The 18970-nt window shown below is 40.5% G+C and overlaps 1 pseudogene; it reads left to right on the forward strand.

Moving 5' to 3' along the window:
• The first annotated feature begins 356 nt into the window (after window positions 1-356).
• LOC147005675 (uncharacterized) lies at window positions 357-7168 on the forward strand (annotated as a pseudogene).
• Window positions 7169-18970: the final 11802 nt, after the last annotated feature.

Below are 18970 nucleotides of genomic sequence, written 5' to 3' on the forward strand. Positions count from 1 at the left end.
GAGCAGGCTGAGCAAGCCAGGGGAAGCAAGCCAGTAAAGAATATCCCTCCATGGCCTTTGCATCAGCTCCTGATTCCTGACCTAATTGAGTTCCAGTCCTGACTTCCTTTGGTGATGAACAGCAGTATGGAAGTGTAAGCTGAATAAACCCTTTCCTTCCCAACTTGTTTTCTGGTCATGATGTTTGTGCAGGAATAGAAACCCTGACTAAGACAATATCCAATGGGTTGTAGTAGCCCTGGATGCAACCTAAATTCATGTGATCCTTGAGGACTGTGTCCATGGGGTTCTTTGCTCCTGGGCCATGCCCAGGCTGAATTTCAAGCTTGAGCTGCTGAGGACAGCATAAAAATGTGATGTCAGAGCTGCAGAAACAGCCCAAGGAGATTTGTGAGGGCTTGGACATGTGCAAGGAACTGATTGAGAAGACCACTCTTGCCAGCGATTGCATGACTTGGCTGGGAACTCAGTATTTTTGAGGGACTGCTTTGCCCTACTTTGTCTTTGAACCAAAGTTAGGGCTCTGGTTCTAGCCTGTGTGCCTCTTAGCAAATAGCCTTCCTCGCAGCTCTTAGAATTCTACCTGTAACACTCAGTTTTCCTAAGTGTGAATAGTATATGAGACCCTTCTAGCATTGTCTTGTGAGCTTCAGGAACCTCCAGATATAAAATATAATCTGCATCATGATATCCCCCTCTACCAGGCTCTGGCAGGAGGTTACAGAGCTGGTTTCTACAGGACTCATAGATGCCATATATTCCTGTTTCATATTCTGTCCTTCCTCACAGTGTGTTTACTCTTTATGTGCTCATTGTTTCCCAATATCACGAACAGCTAAGCACAGATGGGGCACAAATTCTGTTCTCAGAGTTACATGGATCCTTTTAAGTGTCAGGGTTTTCAGAAATAGTTTGAGTCTTTCAGATATTTGGCTGTTTTCTTGATTTGGTCTGCCTTGGTATGGTTACTCTGGGCTCCAGCCTGGGCCATAGGGGAAGTTGGGACCTTGTAATCATGGTGGTTTATGGAGGAGGGGAGAAAGATTGAGGCTGGCTGGAGCTTACCATTTTTGTGTGAGGGTTCAGTACCCTACAAAATTGTCTCCTGGCTGAGTGAACTCCATTGAAGAAAATTGAGACAAGACAAGAGAAAGCAGTGGGAAGAGCAGATTTTGCTGCAAGGCTCCTGTGTGGAGTAGAAGATGGTCTGTGAGGAGGCAGAAGAGAAGGTGTATGACTTCTGGGCAAAGCATCATCAGGTAGGCTGAAAAAACAGGACAAGCTGCCCAACTGTCTAACCAGACACAGTTACACACACAGACACACACAGACACAGACATACACATGGACACACACACAGACACACACAGACACATATACACTCACACACACAGATACACACAGACACACACACACTCACACACACAGGCACCATTCAGGCACACAAACACACGCATATAAACATCCACCTGCTTATCCAGCCGACCACCTACAACCTATCCGATTGGCCCATTTATGTGACAATTCACTAATCCTTTTGGGGAATTAGCTTCTTATAAGACACTGAATGACTTGCAAGCAAGCCTTCTGCTCTGCTAGAAGTTGCAGTCCTTTGAGGGAGATGGAACAATCACACATTACACACATTACACAATTATGATAGGAGGAGTGCTATGTTGGGAAACACTTACGGTAAAGCACATTGAGAAAGTTTGTTAAAGGGTCTATGCTTCATTTGCTTGGCAGAGGTTATGAACATTCAGAGACAGACAGCATGCAAGAAGGAATGCCCCATGCAAATGCCAAATGAGCCCATCTCATTGCCATCTTTGTGGTATTTCAGCCTCTTGCTCTGAGCCTCCCATGGTATGACCAATGCCTTGCCAGTGTCCTAGTTAACACTGACAGAAGCCTAAACAGCAGTTCATCAATCTTGTTAGCTGTAAGTGACATTGGCAAGTTCTCCCCAGTCATGGATCTTACACTCAGGACCTGACTTGATGACCAGGAATGTGGCAAGGGTTGATGACAGGCAGAGAGATCAGGGTGCCAAATCTGAGGCTCCAAGAGAATGATTTTTTTCAACTGCATCAACATAGTCTGGTCAAACAGACCATGCTTCCCTAGGCATTTTTAGGCCTTGCAAGGATGAATAACAGAGTCCTGGTTCTCACTTGAAATAGCTAGGGCAAAGAGTCTAAATTCAACTGGTCATTTAGCATGATGTATTCCTTAGAGCTTTCTGTTTAGTTATGTTGTTGTTGTTGTGAGAGTAAGTCATGTAAACATGTCTGTAATGACATGTACAATGTTGGGTGACTTTGAAAGCCAGATAATGCCATCTGGTGTCCTCTCTTGGTCTTGTCCTTATTCCCTACAGCCCCAGTCTTAAACTAAACTTAAAAGTTTCTGTTCTGGCTAAGCTGGCCAGCCAAAGTTCTTTGAATTGCCAGGTGGTGTTGTGCACAGATTGCAAAAACTCCAAAGAGAACACCAGGAACCACAACTATGATGCCAGCACATGAGTGTCTTTATTCAAGCTCAAGCTTGGGCCACCAACCTTCCCAGTGCAACAGGATAGGAGAGTGGCCCCTGAGGGCAAGGGGAGGAGGGTTTATAGAGGAGAAAATGATAAATGGGGTTTTCTCAGCCTTGGCTCTACATGAGAAGGTAAAGAAATGTTGGCATTTAAGCTAATTGGTTTACATCACTTGGTTAAGCCACAAGGAGGGAACACACACCAAAAAAGTAGCATCTTGACCTGGAAGAAAACTTATGTTTTCTTAGCCCACTCCGTTATCAGCTAGCAGGAGCTGCTGGGTCTATTTTGCAACTGCAAAGGACATTTTGTGATTTTTCACAGACCTCAAGGGAGGAGGGGCATGCTTATCTAAGGGCAAATTAACTTAGAATGAAGTCTTAAAAGCAAAATGGAGATTATCCTGGTACCTCAGTTCCTTCAGTGGAATATTCTGTTTTGTTTTGTATCATCTAACTGCTAAACAGTTCATTTGGTCTGAGAGAGAAAGGAATTGGTGGCTTTCTCTTAATTTTTGTACATTTTTATTAGCTTGAAACTAATATGATTTGTAATAAATGAAAAAATTAAACATAGATATATTTTAAAAAGAAAAAGTACACTTCTTTTATTTCACTGCACAGTTAAACCTCCAGGAAACGTCTGGTTTGTCTCATCAGCCTCACAACATGAAATCCAGAAGCACATCACTTTGATGACATTTTGTTGCTGACTGTATCGTGTGCATGACTGTGTCTCAGAAGAGATTACCCCTCATAGTTTTAAAGAGTGCAACATTTCAGAAAAGCACTGCAGGTAATGTCCCTCCCCTCCTACTGACGTATGCTGGGGCTGTGTTGATATTATATGAACTGTATTCTATTGAAATGTTGCTGTGCAGTGACCATGGGCTACCTACATACTCTGGTTATTCTCTGGTCAAGGTCTTCTGAAGAGGAGCCATTGGAGTTTCTGTAGGCTTTGTTTTGAGCCATCTACCTTGGGCATTTTGTCTTGTGTGGTCAAGCTAAGTTGTACTGAGGTTGTCACTTACTTGTATGATCAGTGATTCTCAAGATGAAAAAATTCCAGGGAGGTGAAATAAATGCAAGCCTGAGCAGAAGACCTGACTGAGTCTATGAGCCTTGTAGACAACAGGAAGCACCCAGTACCCATCCTTACAGCAGAAAGGTGCTGTAGCACTCTAGTCCTGTCACTTGCACTTCTGCAGTCAGAAGGTGTGTGTGTCTGTTGTTTTGTGTGTTTCATTGTGGGTATGAGATGTGTGTGTGTGTGTGTGTGTGTGTGTGAGAGAGAGAGAGAGAGAGAGAGAGAGAGAGAGAGAGAGAGAGAGAGAGAGAGAGAGAGAGAGAGTCTCTATGTATATGTTCACTCAGTTATGGAACATCTTTAAGAATGATGGAGACTGGCATTTATGAAAAATTATGGTGCCCACTCTGGATAGTGCCTCTTTGGTTCAGACAAACAGTGCATACAGCCACTCAAATTTCTGCATGTCTTACCCAGTTCACTAGAATAATAAGACACACAAAAAAAGTTTTTCAGCTGCTTGTAAAGGCAAAAATATTACCTGCAAAGGAATGCCTTGGAGAAAACCAAAGGAATGTGATAAATGAAGGTGAGAAAGAGGCTGCTGGGGAAAATCAAGGTGTCTGAGAGACAGGAAAGGCTAGCTGAAAGTTCGTGTCCTTCTCTGCTCTGGGTGGTGACTGCTCACTGGATATTCAGGTGGCTCACAGTCTCCTCCCTGAATGCTGTTTTTGTTCTCCTCATTTTCTGCTACCATTTTCTTTCCACCTTTTTCTAACTATGGTTTCATTAACCTTTACCTTGAAGATTGGCCTGAATTTTATTCTTTGAGAGATTCTGAATGGCAGAGGTTGTTGTGGTTTTATCTCAGTCCAGCAGAAGTCCTATAACCATGCTGAGGTGTGAGAACAGGTTTGTCTCAGTGCAGCTCATTTAAGCTCGCGGTAGTCTTAACAAACACTCTGTGTTGTGTCTGTAGTACCCAGTAAGTGCTTTTATCATAACCATCTTTATACTGAGTTAAAACCAGTTGCATTATGGTTTGCATATATGAAGACCCTCAGATATTGTTAGTTATGTAAAGTGGTTTAGCCCTGTGATAAGCTATATATTGCAGTCCTCAGGTGACCCAGTGATTCCAACATGAGAAGCAGGTGTCCACAGAGAGACTAGAGATCAATAGAGCTGTAGCAGCATTCCTCAGAGCAACCCATAATTATAAACAATTCAAATGGTTATCATCAATGAGTGAAAAAATACAATGTCGTCTAGCACTTCCATGAACTATATTGTTCAGTAAGATATGATATATGCAATCATTTGACTGTGAGCTAGTCAATCTTCTGGTACTCAAAGTAATCCCTGACCCAATACCATTACAAGGAAGAAAATCTATTTTGACTTCCAGATATAGAGATTTTCTAGTTTCCAAAGCTCTTTGCTGTGGAGGCAATCTGTGGTTTAGAGAGCTCTTCTTGAAGGAAGCTGCTCACCTCTGAACAACTTGAAAGTATTAAGTGAGATCAAGGGAGTGGGGACAGGGTTCCGCCACCACTATCCCCAAGTCCTTTGCTAGGGAGCCAAATCTTTTCTGCACAGCATAGGGAACTTGATAAGCAGGCGTGGCTGAAATACCGCAGACTCTAGTGTATAGTGTATATCCATTAGGTTTACAGCACAAGCACTTCATTGACTAATCTCCCACTGTTTTCCTCTGTTGGTTAGCAAATATACATGTGGTACACAGATACTCAGGCAGGCAAAACAACCACACATACAAAATTAAATGAAAAATAAAAAAGCAAGGGGAAAGTACACAACCTTCAACACATTCATGTGGTCAAAGCTTCTTTTGTTTTCCTGTCTCTGGAATGCAGAGTATTCGTACAGAAGATGTGGGCTAATGATAGAGAATTCTTCTTAATAGTATCCAGGATGATCTCTTTTTACATTAGCTTTATCTTAAAAGGTAAACATGTAGATGCAGTACATTGTGCTCAGAAGTTTGTGTGTGTTTAGAAGTATGTATGTGTGTATGTGTATGTATGTATGTGTGTGTATGTATGTATGTATGTACATGGGTGCACCTAATCCTCCCCTAAGAACACAATCTTCTAATGAACAGAAACAGGAACGACTGAAGGAAAGACTATGTAATACCTGCTGAAGCAGGAGGAGCTGATCACACACTAGCAAAAGAACTTGGCAGTAAAACTGCAGCATCACTTCACTCTGTCCAAGTTGAGGCCACAGGCCAGGTTTGGAGGAGCAGATGGAGCCATGTGAGTCCCCTGTACCTGTATCTCTGTCATCACTGGGATATGGTCAACTGCATGGCTCTCAGCAATAGCTAGGGAAAGAACAATTCAAAGAATCATCGGTCTGATCAAAAGAAACTTCTGTTCAGAAAACAATGTTTCATCTTTAGTCTTTATGGGGATCATATCCCCTTCTTCCTTTCTGAGGTCTCTAGCATATTCTGAATATCTTATCCTCTATGTCTTTCCACAAATATTCCAGTAGTAAACCCAAACCTAGCAATGGAAGTAACAATTGTAGAGGACAGTGTGTCCTCCTGCCTTCCCCCCTCCCCCCTCTCACCCCCCCCCCCCCCCGTAACATTATGTTTAGAGGAACGTTTCCACTCTTGGACAGTTTTGCATGCTTGCTTGCTGATTGCAGGATCTCTGCAGTATGCTTTGGTTTCCTGTGAGAAGGTTGCTCTGATTATAAGATTTAGAGATTGTGCTTTTGAAGCCATGAAGGATTCTGAACTCTAGGAATAATCAAAGCCTCCACTGCAGTGCTGTGTAGGCTCCACTAGAGGGCATGCATAGAGTTTCCCAGATTGCTCACTTTTACCATATATCTCATCCTGAGACATTGCTATGCTGATTTTTTTCCCCCCAAAAAATAGTGTTTCTGGACCATGGAGAAATTTTATGTTTTTCATAACATTTCAACTTCTAACAGTTTTTAAAAACTGAGAAAAAAATCAGGACAGTTTCTCTCTGAACATTTTCCCTTAGGGATGGAGGGACTAACCTAAGCTGAAAGATAATGCTCGATAGTTTACAGAGCTGGGGAAGGCTCAACAGCTGGCATGTCCGGTCACTAACAGGGCTGTGGTCCATCTGCCTTCCTCCTGCAGGTTTGAAAACCTCCAGTATGATCTAGAACAGGACAAGAGCCTTCTGAAGATGGACTTGCTGCAGCAGAAGCACTATGTGACAGGCAAGTGAGCCACCATTGAACCCCATCTCTAGGAACTAGGGTATTAATGGGATGGGCTTTCTTCCTTAACTTTTATTTCTAATGGTGTGTAGGTCCTGGATTTGTCTAGCTTGTGAAATCAGGGGGACTGTTTCTAGATCTGATTGCCTTTCCTTCTTCGAAAGCACCATTTGAGGAAACTGAGGAGGCTGGAGGAAGTAGGAGACACCCTGACGGCATGAATTCTTCACTCCAGGATCAAATCCAACTCAGAAAAAGACACATTCTTGTAGTTTTAAACTCACAAGTGAGGCAAATATCAACCTAATCAGCCACAATAATCCCACCATCCCTGGAGCAAAGAGTTCATCAAAAAAGAGCTTGTGATACAGAGGACCCACCACAAATTACTGGGAACCCTGGCATCCACCAGCAAGTCATCATGGTGAGGGGCACAACATAGACAAGCATACATTGGTGAGAAAAAATTCCTCTGTCAGTTTACTGTGAAAGGCTTTAGCAAGCTGGTTGAATCTTTAGCCCTCCATATGTGGTAGGAAATCTGACAAGGAAGACTGTCTTAACATCATGCTGCTATTCAGACAACACCCCAAAGCATAAGATTCTTCAGTGCTGAAACTGACTCTAGGCCATGCATAAGCATTGCTGAAGATAATTCATTACAAGAGAATATTGCTCAACTTAATTTTCTTCAATTTATTTTTGTTTTTGTTGTTATTACTTTTTCATTTCTTCATGACTGTTTTTGGAATTTTGGTTTTTGCTTTTGTTTAAGATTTTGTTATTTTTGTTATTTCTTTTATATTTGCCATTATTTTAATAGTTTGCTAAGGATATACTCTGTATATACTGACAGACATTTTAAATTCCCATTGATTAAATGGATATATATATATATTTAAATAAATATGTGATTCCCTACCTTTCACCCTTAAGGCACTTCTTTAGTCAGGTCAGGTGTAACACACCTATAAAGCTTGAACTAACAGTCATAGATGGGTCTCAGCAGGTTGATAGTGGCTTTTGCTATACAGAACAGTGAATTCCCAACCATCAGGAATACATGGAGCAATGGTGGCTTGGATGTGGTTGGTATGGTATATTCTGTGGATACACACTACATTATGGAAAGCTTTCCATACTGTATCCTTGAGGTCATATATTTAACAACTTTATTTCTCTGTGTGCCTCTTAGGAAGTGAAAACATTCCTTAAATATACATAAAATAAATCAAGAGGCTCCTAACCATCTGCCTCTGATTTTCTTGAAATATAGCATCAGTGATGACCACACCATCACCATAATGACCTCAAACAAATATTAGGACATGGATTTTTTTAGGTGCTTTTATTTATACTTATGGCTCTTTTGCAGGCTGAATGTTTGTGCACCGCATGCACGCAGTTCTCACACGGAGCAGAAAAGGGCATACATTCCACCTAAAATTCCAGTAAAAGAGGTTACTTAGCTGTCATATGTGTCCTTTGAGATAGCAACAAATGCTCTTAATTGAGAAGACATCGCTCTAGTCCCAGCATTTGACTTTTGTTTTCTTACCCATGTGTGCCAATCAAAGAGAGAAATTTTTAATCACCGCTAGCGGTAGGAATGCTCATTGTCTTAGACAGCTACACATTCATGCAAAGTACTTGTGAGTTCAGGATCCTGCCATAGCATCTCTGATTGCCATATTGGAACAGATTTGTCACCTCTCATCTAACATGACAATTCAGATTAAGGCCCTCTGATGGAATGCAGAATTGAGAAGAACTGCCTGGAAGTGAAAGTGAGGTAAAGGAGATGTTGATCATCCGACTAAGCCATGTTTGGAGGATCCTTGCAACTATCTGGATGGAGGGGATGGAATGGATGGATGCCTCTGGAGGAGCATGTGTCAGTGAAAGGCTAGGAAAGAAGAGGGATGTGTGACACTGTTCTTTTTTTTTTTTTTTTTTTAAATTCACTTTACCTCCTGATCATAGCCTCCACTCTCCTTTCTTCCCAGTCTTACCCCCTCATATCCCTTTCCCAATTGCCCTCCACCTTCTTCTCAAAAAGACCCCTTGGGCACCACCCTACTCTGGCCCATCTATTCCCAGAAGGACTAGGCACATGTTCTTCCACTGAAGGCCAACCAGGAAGTCCAAGTAGGGGTGGGGGAGTGGATCCAATGCCAGGAAACAAGACAGCCCCATTTCACTTGTTTGGGGGAACCATAGAAACACCAAGCTGTACATTTAGTACAAATGTATAGGGGGTCTACATGTCCCCTGGTTGGTGCACCAGGCTTTGTGAGCCCTTATGGTTCAGGACAATTGACTCTGTGGGTTTCAGTATAGTCTCTTTGACCCCTCTGTGTTGCTTGCTTCTATCACACTTTTCCACAAGACTCCCAGGACTCTGCTTGATATTTGGCTGTGAGTCTCTCCATCTACCTCCATCAGTTGCTGGATGAAGCCTTCAGGAGACATACATCCTAGGTTCCTGTCTGCAAACATAGCAGAGTATCATTAATAGTGTTAGGACTTGGCTCTATCGTATGGACTGGGTCTCAAGTTGGGGCCATCATTGGTTGTTCCCTCAGTCTCTGCTCCATTTTTATCCCTGCACATTGGTTTTGTGGGTAGACTGATGTCCCTCTCCCTCCTTTTGAAGTCCTGCCTTGCTACAGGCCATGGCCATTTCAGTTTCTATATCCTCTGGCAGGAGTCTAAGTTAGGGTCACCTCCATAGACTATCCTATTCCAGGCCTCAAGGTAATCAGCAGAGATGCCACCAATTCCATTCTCACTCTCAGACCTCTCTCACTCTCTCCCCATATCTGATCATTTTCTCTGTCTTTCCTGCCCCATCACCTCCTCTCCTAACTAGTTTCCTCTATCCATCAACCTCAGATGACTCTTTAGTTCCCCTTCTGATTAAGATTTGTGCATCATCCCTTGGGAATTTCTTTTTTATTTATTTGTTTGCATCCTAAATGCTGCTCCCACTCTCAGGCCCTTGTTGATCTCTCACCAAGTCCCTCCTCACCCCTTCCCCTTTTCCTCTAAGAGGGTGAGATGCCCTGTGGGTATCCCAGCATCCATGTCATATCAAGTCTCTGCCAGATTAAGACATCTTCTCTTACTGAGGCATGAAAGGACAGCTATGAAACCTTAGCTGCCTATCTGCAACATATGTGCTGAAGGATATCATTCCAGCCCATGCATGTTCTTTGGTTAGTGGCTCAGATTCTGAGAGCTCCCAGGGGTTTACTGACTCGGTTCATCTTTCTGTGGAGTTTGCATCTACTTCTGGGCCTTCAATCTTTCCCTGAGCTTTTTCATATTTGTCCCCAACCTCTGTCTAATGTTTGGGTATGGGTATCTGCTTCTGTTTTTGTTTATTCAGAATCTATTAAATCTAATGCATCCATTTTTTTTTTCATTGAGATCGTTGATTCACTTAGACTGGAGTTTTGTGCAGGGTGATAGATATGGCCTATTTGCATTCTTTTATATGCTGACATCCGTTAGTCCAGCAACATTTCTTGAAAATTCTTTCTTTTATCCATTGTAAAGCTTTCACCCATTGTTATAGCTATTGTAAAGGGTTTTATTTCCCTCATTTCATTCTCGACCCATTTTGTAAAAAGGAGGGCTACTCATTTTTTAAGTTAATTTTGAATTCAGCCACTTTGCTGAAGGTGCTTATCAGCTGTAGTTCTCTGGTAGAATTTTTGTGGTTTTGTACATTTTGCAAAAATCAAATATCCATAGGTGTGTGGGTTCAGGGTATTTGGTTCAATTCCATTAATCAACCTTTCTGTTCCTATACCAATACTATGGAATTTTTGTTACTATTGCTCTGTAGTAAGCTTGAGTTCCAAGATGGTGATACCTCCAGAAGTTCTTTTTCTTTTGCTCAGGATTGTTTTAGCTATTTTGGGTTATTTTTTCCATATTAATTGAATTTCTTTTGGTAAGGCAGCTATTTTTACTAGGTTAATGATAGCAATCACTGAGTATGTGAGATCTTTTCATCTTCTGATATCTTCCTCGATTTTTTTTTTTTTTTTAGAAACTTGATGTTCTTGTCAAATATGTCTTTCAGATGCCTATTTGGAATTACATCAAGATATTTTATAATATTTATGGCTATTGTAAAGGGTTTCATTTCCCTCATTTCATTCTTGACCCCTTTTGTAAAAGGATGGCTACTCATTTTTTTATGTTAATTTTTAATCTAGCCACTTTGCTGAAGATGTTTATCAGCTGTAGCTCTCTGGTAGAATTTTTGCAGTCAGTTATATAAACTATCACGTCATCTGCAGTGATACTGTTGTTCCTTTCCAGTTTTTAACACCTTGATTTCCCTTACTTGTCTTATTACTCTAGCTAGAACTTCAAGTATTATACTGAATAGGCTGGGAAAGAGTGATCAGCCTTGTCTTGGTCCTGATTTTAGTGGAATTGCATTAAGTTTCATTCCATTTATTTTGAAATTGGCTTTTGGCTTTCTGTATATTGCCTTTGTTATGTTTAGATATGTGCCTTGCATATGTGCTCTTTCTAAGACTTTTAACATAAAGCATGTTAGATTTTTCAGATACATTTCAGGATCTAATGAGATGGTCATGTGACTTTTCTTTCTGTTTGTTTATATGGTAGATTATGTTCATGGATTTTCATATATTGGACCATCCCTGACTCACTGAGATGAAGCTTACTTGATCCTTGTGGATGATGTTTTTGATGTGTTCATGGATTCAGTTTGTGAGTATTTTATGGAATACTTTTACATAAATGCTCATAATAGAAATTAGTCTGAAATTCTCTTTCTTTTTGAGTCTGTGTGGTCTATGTATTGGGGTGACTATAGAATGAGTACAGTTGGCACTGTTCCTTCTGTTTTGATTTTGTGGAATAGTTTGAGGAGTATTGGTATTAGCTGTTCTTTGAAAGTCTGTTAGAACTCTACACTAAAATCATCAAGCCCTGTGAGGTTTTGTGTGTGTGTGTGTGTGTGTGTGTGTGTGTGTGTGTGTGTGTGTGTTTGGGTGGTTTTTTTTTTGTTTGTTTGTTTGTTTGGTTGAGAGACTTTAAAAGACTGCTTCTATTTTGCTAGGAATTCTTGAGATATTTAAAGATTCTCAAGTTCTTTAAGATTTTCCAATACTGTGGCTTTTGACATAAGACCTAATAATTCTTTTAATTTCCTCATTGTCCATTGTTATATCTCCCTTTTAATTTCAGAGTTTGTTTATTTGGTTGCTGTCTTTTAGTTAGTTTAGCTAAGGGTTTGTCTATCTTATTGATTTTCTCAAAGAACTAGCTCTTGGTTTCATTGTTTCTTTGTATTGTTTTCCTCATTTCTGATGGACTTACTTCAGCATTGACTTTGATTATTTACTGCCTTCTACACTTCTTCAGCATGTTTCCCTCTTTTTTCCTAGGGCTTTCACAAGTACTTTTAAATGTCTGATATGAGAACTTTCTAATTTTTTTAAAAGATTCATTTATTTATTTTATGTATATGAGAAAAGGGTATCAGATCCCATTACACATGTTTATGAGCCACCATGTTGTTGCTGGAAGAACAGTCAATGCTCTTAACTGCTGAGCCATCTCTCCAGGCCATAACTTTCTAATTTCTTTATTTTTTGTGGAAGCACTTTGCTCTTAGCATAGCTTGCGCTGAGTCCCACAATTTGGGTATTTTGTGCTATCATTTTTACTGAATTGTAGAAAGTCTTTATGTTCTTTCTTGACTTCTTCTGTGATGCAGATATGACTGATGACAGAGTTTCCAATGAGAGTGTAGGCTTTCTGGCGTTTCTGTTGTTCTTGAAGTCCTCCTTTAGTTCATGAGGGGTTAATAAGATAGGAAGTGTTATTTAAATTTTCTTGAATCTGTTGGGGCTATCTTTGTTACCTACTATATGGTTAATTTTTTGAGAAGGATCCATGAGGTGTGGAGAAGAAGGTTTATTATTTAGAAATTGGGTAAAATATTCTGTAAATGTCTGTTGGGTCCACTTGATTTAAAATGTCAGTTTAATTATTTCTCTCTTTAGTTTTTTTTGACTGATGCATCAATTTCATTTATTGTACCTTCTATGCCTAAGATTCTTTCTTCCATCTCCTGTATTCCTGTGTCCGTTTCTGGATAACATGTCCGATGGTCAGAATGGGGTTTTGATGCATCTCACTATTAATATATGGGGTTGCATGTTTGAGTTAAGGTTTAGAATACTTTTACTTATTTATTTTTTACAATGTGGATGGCCTTGTTCTTGGGGTATAAATGTTCAGAATTGAGATATCATCTTGGTAGATACTTTAATGAGTTTGAAATATCTTTCTCTGTCTCTTCTGATTAATTTTGGTTGAAAGCCTATTTTTATTAAATAAATAGTATTTATATCTAGCTGACTTCTTACGTCTGTTTGCCTGGAACATTTTTTTCCAGCCCTTTACTCTGCGGTAATGTTTATTTTTATTGCTGAATTGCTTCTTGTATGCAGCAGAATGATGAATCCTGGTTTTGTATTCCTTCTCTTAACGCATGTCTTTTTACTGGGGGGAATTGAGTACATTGATGTTGAAAGATATTAATTTACCAGTGATTGTTAATTCCTGTAATTTTAATGTTGTTTTTGTTGCTAGCAGTGGTGGTGGTGGTGGTGGTGGTGGTGGTGATGTGTGTGTTTGTGTTCTACCCCTGGTTTTACTGGTGTAGAATTACTTATTTCCTGTATTTTCTTGTATTTGGATATAATTATCCTCATTAGGTTGGAAGCTTTTTTTTTTCCCTCATATATTGACAAGGATGGATATGTGGCTAGATATTGTTTATATTTAGATTTTTCTTTTCTTTGTTTTTGTTTTTGTTTTGAGACAGGGTTTCTCTGTGTAGCCCTGGCTGTCCTGGAACTCACTCTGTAGACCAGGCTGGCCTTGAACTCAGAAATCTGCCTGCCTCTGCCTCCCAAGTGCTGGGATTAAAGGGGTGCACCACCACACCTGGCAAGCAGATTTTTCTTGAAGTACATTCTTTTCTCCATCTATGGTGATTGAGAGTTTTATTGTGTATAGGACTCTAGGTTGGCATCTGTGCAGAGTAAAGGGCTGGAAAACAATTTTCCAAGCAAATGGTCTGAAGAAACAAGTTGGAGTTGCCATTCTAATATCAAATAAAAAAAATCAACTTCCAAACTAAAGGTCTCAAAAAAGATAAGGAGGGATACTTCTTACTCACCAAAGGTAAAATTTACCATGATGAACCCTCAGTTATGAACATCTATGCTCCAAATGCAAGGGCATCCACATTCATTAAAGAAACTTTGCTAAAACTCAAAGCACACATTACACCTCAATAGTGGGAGACTTGAACATCCCACTTTCATCAATGGACAGATCCTGGAAACAGAAACTAAACACAGACACAGTGAAACTAACAGAAGTTATGAAACAAATGGATTTAATATCTATATCTATAGATATCTATAGAACATTTCATCCTAAAACAAAAGGGTATACCTTCTTCTCAGAACCTCATGGTACATTCTCTAAAATTGACCATATAATCGGTCACGAAACAGGCCTCAACAGATAAAAAATACTGAAATAATCCAATGTACCCTCTCAGATCACCATGGACAAAGGCTGATATTCAACAACAACATAAATAATAGAAAGCTCACATAAACATGGAAGCTGAACAACAGTCTACTCACTGATAACTTGATCAAGGAAGAAATAAATAAAGAAATTAAAACTTTGTAGAGTTTAATGAAAATGAAGCCACACCATACCCAAACTTATGGGACACAATGAGAGTAGTCCTAAGAGGAAACCTCATAGCTCTGAGTGCCACCAAAAAGAAATTGGAGTGAGCATACACTAGCAGCTCGACAGCACACCTAAAAGCTCTAGAACAAAAGGGAGCAAATTCACCAAAGAGGAGTAGATGGGAGGAAATAATCAAATTCCGGTCTGAAATCAACCAAGTGGAAACAAACAAACAAACAAAAAAACTATACAAAGAATAAACCAAATCAGGAGCTGGTTCTTTGAGAAAATCAACAAGACAGATAAACCCTTAGCCAGACTCACTAGAGGGCACAGGGACAGTATCCTAATTAACAAATCAGAAATGAAAAGGGAAATATAACAACAGAGTCTGAGGAAATCCAAAAAAAATCACCAGATCCTACTACAAAAGGCTATACTCAACAAAACAGGAAAACCTAAATAAAATAGACAATTTTCTAGACAGATACCACATACCAAAGTTAAATCAGGATCAGATTAATGATCTAAACAGTCCCATACCCCCTAAAGAGATAGAAACAGTCATTAATAGTCTCCCAACCAAAAAAGACCAGGGTCAGATAGGTTTAGTGCAGAGTTTTATCAGATCTTCAAAGACCTAATTCTGATACTCCTCAAACTATTCCACAAAATAGAAACAGAAAGTACTCTACCCAGTTCATTCTATGAAGCCACAATTACTCTGATGCTTAAACCTCACCAAGATCCAAGAAAGGAAGAGAACTTCAGACCAATTTCCATTATGAATATCGATGCAAAATTATTCAATAAAATTCTCACAAACTGAATCCAAGAACACATCAAAATGATCATCCATCATGATCAAGTAGGCTTCATCCCAGGGATGCAAAGACAGTTCAATATACAGAAATCCATCAATGTAATACAGTATATAAACAAACTCAAAGACAAAAACCATATGATCATCTCATTAGATGCTGAGAAAGAATTCGATCACGTCCAGTACCCCTTCATGATAAAGTCTTGGAAAGATCAGGAATTCAAGGCCCATACCTAAACATAATGAAAGCAATATACAGCAAACCAGTAGCCAACATCAAACTAAATGGTGAGAATCTAGAAACAATCCCACTAAAACCAGGGACTAGACAAGGTTGTCCACTCTCTCCCTACCTATTCAACATTGTACTTGAAGTCCTAGCCAGAGTAATTACACAACAAAAGGAGTTTAAGGGGATCCAAATTGGAAAGGAAGAAGTCAAAATATTACTATTTGCAGATGATATGACATATATATGTGACCCCAAAAATTCAACCAGGCTGGCCTCGAACTCAGAAATTCGCCTGCTTCTGCCTCCCGAGTGCTGGGATTAAAGGCGTGTGCCACCATGCCCTGCTAGAATTGATCCATTCTTTTTTTTTTTTAATTAGGTATTTTCTTCATTTACATTTCAAATGCTATCTCAAAAGTCACTCATAGTCCCCTCCCCCCCACTCCCTTAACCATCCACTCCCAATTCTTGGCCCTGGCAGTCCCCTGTACTGAGATATATAAAGTTTGCAAGACCAAGGGGCCTCTCTTCTGAGTGATGACCAACTAGGCCATCTTCTGCTACATATGCAGCTAGAGACACGAGCTCTGGGGGTACTGGTTAGTTCATATCATTGTTCCACCTATAGGATTGCAGACCCCTTTAGCTCCTTGGGTGCTTTCTCTAGCTCCTCTATTGGGAGCCCTGTGATCCATCCAATAGCTGACTGTGAGCATCCACTTCTGTGTTTGCCAGGCACCGGCATAGCCTCATATCAGGGTCCTTTCAGCAAAATCTTGCTGGCGTATGCAATGGTGTCAGTGTTTGGAGGCTGATTATGGGATGGATCCCTGGGTGTGGCAGTCTCTAGATGGTCCATCCTTTCGTCTTATCTGCTTGTACGAGCTAAGTGGATCAATGAATTTCACATGAAACCAGAGACACTGAAACTTATAGAGGAGAAAGTGGGAAGAGCCTCAAAGATATGGGCACAGGAGGAAGATTCCTGAACAGAACACCAATGGCTTGTGCTGTAAGATTGAGAATTAAGAAATGGGACCTCATAATATTGCAAAGCTTCTGTAAGGCAAAGGACACTGTTAATAAGACCAAAAGGCAACCAACTGTTTGGGAAAAGATCTTTACCAATCCTAAATCTGATAGGGGGATAATTGTTGGGGCTGGCCCACAGCTCTCATGTCTGGTTTTGAGCCTGGGATGCATCTTGGATCTGAAAGAAAAGAGGGAATCTAGGCAGGTAGAGAGAGAAATGGAACCAAGACAATATTCTGATCAAGGTTCAACTTTAATGTTGGTGAACACGCTTTATAAAGAAGAGGGGAGGCCCATTCCCAGTCATCCAAAGTTCCTTTGAAGTTGTCAGATCAGCCTTTTAGTAGGAACCTGTGAAAATCACAGTTCGCAGCTAACTCCGGAAGATCTTGGAGAACTGGTTTGGCCTCAGGCAGGTAGCAGGCAGTGTAACAGCAAAGGAGAGGGAAGAGTAGCAGCACAGCAGGTGGCTCCGCCTCAGTGGATGGTGTGAGCCAGCCTAGCTAGGCTGGAAGGAGGTATAATATCCAGTATTTATAAGGAACTGAAAAAATTGGACTCCAGACAACCCTATTAAAAATGGGGTACAGAGCTAAACAAAGAATTCTCAACTGAGGAATACTGAATGGCCGAGAAGCACCTAAAGATGTTCAACATACTTAATCATGAGGGAAATGCAAGTCAAAACAACCCTAAGATTACACCTCACACCAGTCAGAATAGCTAAGTTCATGACATCAGATGCTGGTGAGGATGTGGAAAAAGAAGAAGACTCCTCCATTGCTGGTGGGACTTCAAGCTGGAAGAACCACTCTGGAAATCCATTTGGCTGTTCCTCAGAAAATTGGACATAGTTCTACTGGCAGATCCAGCAATACCACTCCTGGGCATATACCCTGAAGATGCTTCAACATGTAATACAGACACATGCTCCACTATTTTCATTGCATCCTTATTTATAATAGCCAGTACCTGGAAAGAAACCAGAAGTCCCTCAAAAGGGGAATGGATACAGAAATTGTGGTACATTTACACAATGGAGTACTACTCAGCTATTATAAACAATGAATTTATGAAATTCTTAGACAACTGGATGGATCTGGAGGATATCATCCTTAATGAGGTAACCCAATCACAAAAGAAAACTCATGATATGCATTCACTGATAAGTGGATATTAGTCCAGAAGCTCAGAATCTTTCTTAGAAGGGCGAACTAAATGCCTCTGGAAATAGTTACAGAGACAAATTTCAGAGGAGAGACTCTAGGAATGACCATCCAGAGACTGCCACACTTGGGGATCCATCCCATAAACAACCACCAAACCCAGACACTATGGCAGATGCCAACAAGAGCTTGCTGACAGCAGCCTGATATAGCTGTCTCCTGAGGTGCTCTGCCAATGCCTGGCAAATATAGAAGTGGATGCTCACAATCAGTCATTGAATGGAGCACAAGGTCCCCGATGATGGAGTTAGAGAAAGGACCCAAGGAGCTGAAGGGGTTTGAAGCCCCATAGGAGGAACATCAATATAAAATAACCAGTAACATCAGAGCCTCTTGGAACTAAACTACCAATCAAAGAAAACACATGGTGGAATTTGTGGCTCTAGCTGTATATATAGCAGAGGATGGCTTGTCTGTCATCAATGGGAGGAGAGGCCCTTGGTCCTATGAAGGTTCTATGCCCCAGTATAGGGGAATGCCAGGACCAGGAATGGGAGTGGGTGGGTTGGGGAGCAAGAGGAGGGGATAAGGGATTTTCAGATGGAAAACTAGGAAAGGGGATAACATTTGAAATATAAAGAAAATATCTAATAAAAATGAATGGGAAAAAAAGAATTGAAAAAGAAAAAAAAAGAGAAAAAAAAGAAAATGCCTTACAGCTGGGTCTTATGGAGACTGAAGTTCTTTCCTTCCTTTCTAGCTTGAGTCAAGTTGACATAAGAGTAGCCTGTAGATCTCTCTTTTGACCAAGTTTTCTATGGTGCAGCCTGTTGGAGCCCTGGAAGGGTAAAAAAAGAGACACTAAATGCCCCTCACCCTCATTTCTCCCAGCCTCAGCAAAAACCCCTTCATATTCTTAAGCTCAGTAGTAGCCAGGTAGATTCAGAAGTTTAAGAATCATAAGCTTGGGGGCATAGGGCTGTGGGCATGTTCATCCCTTTTTGAATCTGTTTTCTATCTGAGATCAGATCACTATGCTATGCATCTTATATTTCCTGAGAGATTTTGTCCTTCCTTTTTCTCCTCTCCCGTGCTCTCTGGCTTATCTTCATCTTGTATACCCTTCCATCTCCTTCTGGACC

The sequence above is a fragment of the Mus caroli genome, unplaced genomic scaffold, assembly GCF_978045245.1.
Source record: "Mus caroli unplaced genomic scaffold, Mus_caroli_1 scaffold_3, whole genome shotgun sequence".
In the NCBI taxonomy this organism is placed as follows: Eukaryota; Metazoa; Chordata; class Mammalia; order Rodentia; family Muridae; genus Mus; species Mus caroli.